General features: G+C 57.0%; 1 protein-coding gene across 1 annotated transcript in view; it reads right to left on the minus strand.

Moving 5' to 3' along the window:
* Positions 1 to 5,861, minus strand: part of KCNK3 (potassium two pore domain channel subfamily K member 3) — an 11,938-nt gene that overhangs the window by 2,624 nt on the left and 3,453 nt on the right. The window lies entirely within an intron of this gene.

Consider the following 5,861-nt stretch of genomic DNA (forward strand, 5'->3'; position numbering starts at 1 on the left):
CTCCCCTCTCCTCCCCTCCTCTTCCCCATTCCTCTTCCCCCTTCTTTTTTCTCCTCTTCCCCTTAACTTTCCCCTTCCCTCACCCTTTCCCCTTCCCCTATCTTTTCCTTTCCCTTCCCCTTCCTACACTTGCCATTTTCTTTTCCCTTTCCCTTTCCGCTGCCCATCACACCTAGTGTTATATTTACAGCACTGCACTCCTCAATTATTGAGTATCTCCAAAACTACATTTGTCATAAAAGATTAAGCAGTGTTCACCTATGTGTGGAAAACATTTTGACATGACACGATTATCAAGGGGCAAAGGCAGGAGATGCTTTGAGCTCAATTTGAGGATGCTTTTGGGAAAAGCCCAAGGCTTTGGTGCACATTCACCCTGCAAAAAAACTTTGCTCCTCCAAGCCTCCAGCGCTGCCCACCACGGAGCCCTGAAAAGCAAAGCGAGGTGGGGAGATTTCCACTGCTTTTTCCTCTAACCCGAATCAGTCTGAACACTTTTCCAATGCTTTGATCCAGCGTGGGAATCCCGCCCTGCCCCAGCTCTGCTTAATCCCCGATCGCTGGGCTGAGGCAGGTGGCCTCTCTCCCCGCCACCCTTTGCTGGCAGCTTCCTCGAGGCCAAGGATTAAGCCTTGCTGGGGTGAGGCGAAATCACAGCTCGTCAGATCTCAGGCCAAGCTGTCCCCAGATCTGGGCTGTGGGGAGGGCTTTGGCAAACCCCGAGCATCAATGCTGTGCCTGCATGGGCACTGTGGAGGGCTCAGTGTGGTGATCCCCCGGATATCTCCACCCCTCTCCAAACAGCCCAAACCTCCCTTGTTCTTTGAGCAACCATCCAGCTGAGGTTGGGATTTTAGGATCCCAGCCTCCATCCGTGCTGACAGCCTCACTGAGCACTCTCCCTCCTGCACCTCCTGCCCGAGGTGCAGCCTCTCAGGGCTATATTTAGCCCCATTTCTCCATTGGGAAGGGAGTTTATGAGCTCTGGCTGTGTGGCCAAGTGTCCATCAATCCGCCAGCCCCCCTCCTCCTCCTCCCCCGAGTGTCAGCACACGCTGCCTGATCTCCATCACGTTTATGGCCAGGATGAAGGTCGTGGGGCATTAAATCCCCCATGCATGGCTGGGGAAAAGGCAGCTGGCAGGGAGAAAGGTCCTGAGGAGCTGAGCCCCCCAGGCTTCTCTTGCACCCATCCATCATGGGAAAGAAAAGTGCAGGAGATGCTGACTGAGCTCCTGCCGCATTGGGGCTCCCCATTGAAGACCCCAAAGCCTTCTCCTTGCTCTCCCCACCCTTTGCAAAATGAGCATCCCTGTTCCTCTCCTTCATCCCTCCTGCAGCCCCCAAACTTCCTCAACGGGTCCTGGAAGGAGGCAGGTCCCAGCAGGTTGGGGTGCTGCAAGTGGGCAGGGAGCACAGCGTGTGTCCCCTAGGAGAAAACATGACATGTCCCAGAGGAACGCCGACCGCTCTTCGCCTTTTTAGGGCTGCTGAGGAGCAGGGGTGGATCTGGCTGAGGCTGCGGGGAGCAGGTGCAGGGTTTGCTTGGCCTCAGCCTGGAGCAGATCCCGGGGGCTGTTGGGAGCAATGGATGGAGGGGATTAGTAAGCAGTTGGTGCCAGGGCTTGCAAGCAGGGTGGAAAATAAATGGGGTGATGTGAGGCTTGGGGGTGCGAGGGGCTGGTGGGGCAGGAAGGGGGAGGTGATGCTGGGTGCTGGGGGGCATGGGAAGGGGCTGAGGGTCATGTCCAGGAAAGTGCAGGTGGGCAGGGCATAGGGCTGCAGGGAGCCAGGGCAGGGGTCGGCATGCAGGGATTAAGGAGAGGAGAATGCAGGGTACAAGGATTCTGCAGCATTCCCAGAGCAGGGCATGGGGAGTCCCAGGTGACAAGAGAATGTTGAGCTGGGGCAAGATGTGAGGGGTATGGAGAAGGCAGGACACCATGGGGGTACTCATGGGGCCCACAGTGGGCATGAGGTGGGTTTCTGTGTGCAACCCTTGTCCCTGTGTCTGTCAGGTAGGTCTGGGGATGGTTTTCCCCTTCCTCTCCCAGAGCAGTTCTAGCTGCAGCAGGTGCTGCCTGGGAAGTATCATTGCCCTTACTGAGCAATGACATGATGGGGAACCGACCAGAGCCCTGACCACGTGAGGGATCTCCAACATTCAGATCTCATGGGGACACAGCTCTGCTCCTTTCAACCTTGATTTTCTCCTCCTGACCTTGGGCTCAGGGAGGTTCAGCAGCAGCCACTAGGGTCAGCTGGGGCTGGGGATGCATTCCTGCTAGACTGGGGGCAGCAGGGCAGGGTGTCCTTGGTTTGCTTTAGTGGCAAGTGAGCTCCGCCATGCTCCAGATACCCCCTGATTTTTGTGAAAGCTTGGGCAGAGTGTGGGGTGCCCCTTGGATCTGCCCAGGAAATGTGCTTGCAGAGCAAGCAAACAAGCAGGCAGAGAGTGGCTGGGAAAGGCAGCACATGGCAGCAGCACCTGCCTGCTCTGAGCAAACATGGGCATGGGAGAGCCCAGTGCAGGGACACAATGCTGCTTGCACTGCTGCCTGCACTGCTGCCTGCACCACAGCTTGCACCAATGTCATTGCAGCCCACAAAGCCCTGCATGGGGTCACATGCTCTGTCCTTCCCAGAGTGGATATAATGGAGAACAGGGATGAGGGCTGTGGGAAGGAGCATGTCCCACCTGGGGACACCTCTCAGGCAGGGCCTGGCAAGTGGCAGCTTCAGGATAGGGACCAGATTTGGGCAGCAGCACCTCAGAGCTGAGGTGAATTTGAGTAATGCAAAGCTGGGCAAGCTCTGGTACCTGCACCACCCCATCCCAGCTAGATGCTAAGCCTGAAGCTGGGATAGTCACCACTGTGACTTCATTAGGGCAGGTGAAGGGTGCAGATATCCCCGCATACCACTATCCATCCACCCATGCAGCCATTTATTACTCATCTGTCCATCCATCCATCCATCCATCCATCCATCCATCCATCCATCCATCCACTCATCTATTCTCCATCCATCCATGCATCCATTTATCCACTCAGCCTTCCATCCACTCATTCACCAACCCATCCATCTTTCCACCCATCCACTCAACCTTCCATCTACTCATCCACCAACCGATCTGTCCATCCATCCATCCATCCGTCCATCCGTCCGTCCGTCCAATCACCCATTCTCCACCCACCAAACCACCCCAAATCTCGCCTATCCCCACTCACCTCTCTTACCACCTTTCTCTCCATCTTCCCCTCAATCTCCATGCACCACCTGGTGGAGCAAACTCAGCACTCAGTTCCCTGAGGGTTGCCTTGGCATGGGGAGGACCCACTGGGCAGAGGGTGCCGAGCCTGGTGGTGGGCTCATGTGCTCTCGTACCAGTGGGGCAGGTGAAATAAAGGTGGGGTCACCCCATACCGTGCCATGCCCTGTGCTCCCCCTGTGCTCCCACCAGACACTGGGGTACCCCCATCCTCTACAGCAAGTTCTGCAGCGCTACCCCCAGCACTGATATGCTCCTCTCCCCAAATCTCTCCTGTGCTGCACTGGGGGATGTTGCCCCTAGAGAAACTCAGAGGCCCCCAGAAGGGTGTTCTGCACCCCATCCATCCCAGCAGTGCTCAGGAGAGGGGGCACAGCCACTACCCTGCCCGGGACAGCCCCAGCAGCAGCAGTGGGGCCCCGCCACAGCGGGGGCAGCGGGTGCTGATGCTGTCATGGAAAATCCCTGCGCCAGCCAAGGGCTGTGTTTGCGCCGACCCGAAACTGGCAATATTTCGCTGCTCTTTGGGGCCCCGCCAGGCCCCTTCCTGGCTTCCTCTCTCCCCAGCACTACAGATCCTCCCCCCCTTCTCCCATCTGGGGCACAGTCGGGACCCCCGACAGTGGGGCTGGATGCTGGTGGGGCACAGAGTCTGCTGGGGGGGAGTCTGAGCTCATTCCCGTGCACACCACATCCTGTTTCCACGGTGGCAAAGGAGACTCTGTGGGGGTGGAATTAAAGGGGAGCCACCTGCCACCTCCTCTTGGGTGACACATCTGGGAGTGGCTGTGACTGCTGTGGAGAGCTGCACTGTGTGTCCTTATCCCCTCATATACCATGCACTATGGCCCAGCACCATGCACTGTGCTGGTGCATCCAACTGCAGCCTCCAGCATCATGTGCAATGCTGTTCACCCTGCATCCTGTGCCAAGAATCAACAGCCAGTATCATGCACCAACACCTGGTACAGAGCACCAGTGCCCAGCACCATGACACCCTGCACCCAGCACCTTGTGCTGAACACCAGCACCATGTGCAATGCCATGCACCAGCATTCAGCACTGTGCCCAGCACCATGTGCAGTGTCACACACTAACACCCAGTACTGTGCCCTGGCATCATGATCATCATCCAGAACCGTGTGCAATACCGTTCACCAGCCCCTAGCACGTTGCACCAGCACTGTGTGCAATTCCATGCACCATGAGCAATGCCACACACCAGCAGCCTATGCTGAACACCAGCACCCAGCACCAGTGCAATGCTGTGCACCAGCACCCAGCAAGGTGCCCCAGCATCCAGCACTGCTTGCAGCACCAGCACAGCCTCTCTGCCCCACTGCAGCTCTCCCAAAGGCAGACTAGTAAGCTCCAGCCCCAACACAGCCGTGTGTCTCACTTGTTCCATTAACCCCCCTGCCTGTCCAGCCAGGATTTATTCAAGGTAGCAATGCCTGCTATAAATCCTGCGTACTGCAGTCACTTCAGCCTGAGAGCTGGGTGATAAATATCACAGCCAGGCTGTAAATCACATGCTGGGTCAGAGCGGGCTCTCCTGCAGCTCCTCCATGGGTCTGGCTTCACAGCACTGGACCCACTCCCAGCTGAGTGCCAGGGTTTGGTGATAGGAAAGCCAACAGGACAGACAGAAATGGGGGTGGGTGTGGGGCACTGGCCCCCGCCCGCAGCCTCACTGCCCCAGCACGGGTTGTTTGTGCTTGTCTGAGTCAGTCGTTTGCCGGAGGGTTTAATGAGGCATCAGCTGGGAAGGAGCGGGCATTAATTGCTCTTATCTCTCTGGGACAGAGATGAGCAGAACATTTATAGCCTGGGCAGGATGGAGGTGGGGGCAGCAGCAAACAGAGCTCAGAGGGTCTCTGGGCTGGGCTTGGAGTGTGCATAATGACTGTGCCATCATTAGGCTTCAGAGTAAACACAACAAACAGCAACCACTGAGAACCACGGCAGTGGGAGCAAGGATTGGCCCTTTGCCTGCAATTGGCATAGAGTTGTGCACCGGGCCCCTCTTACAGGCATCTGGGGTGAGAAGAATTGAATCCCAGCCCTGAAACATTGTGATATAGTCATTCCCTCCAGTGTGTTCACTCTGAAGCCTACTGAAGGCGTACCCGGAGCTGCCAACACTCATTTCCACTGTGATCGTTGTCAACAGGCACAGAGAGTGCAGAACAGAAATGTCCTGAGGGCTCAGAGGGAGCTGTGATCCATCCCAGCCTTCCTCCATCCCCATCCCTTTCTACAAAACCTTCACCCATCCCCACCTCTTTCCATGAAACTTGCCCTCATCCTGGGCGTGTTTGTATCACTATGAGCACACTGTGTCCCCTAAAGCTACCAGATCACAGCCCTTTTCCTCCTCTTGCTCGTGGCCGTCCCCTCCAGCTGACCCCTCCCTGCCATGTCCCTTCCTTAGAGCCTCAGGAGCAGGACTGAATCAGAGATGAAAATAGCAGCAGGGCAGCCGGCGGGGAGCGCGTTGTTCATCCTGGCTCTGAGTCAGGGCTGGACCTGCCAGCACGGCGGGAGGAGGTGCTGCAGGGCAGGTGGGGGCCGGGGTGGGGGGGGAAGG

The sequence above is a fragment of the Meleagris gallopavo genome, chromosome 2 (assembly GCF_000146605.3).
Source record: "Meleagris gallopavo isolate NT-WF06-2002-E0010 breed Aviagen turkey brand Nicholas breeding stock chromosome 2, Turkey_5.1, whole genome shotgun sequence".
Taxonomy (NCBI): domain Eukaryota; kingdom Metazoa; phylum Chordata; class Aves; order Galliformes; family Phasianidae; genus Meleagris; species Meleagris gallopavo.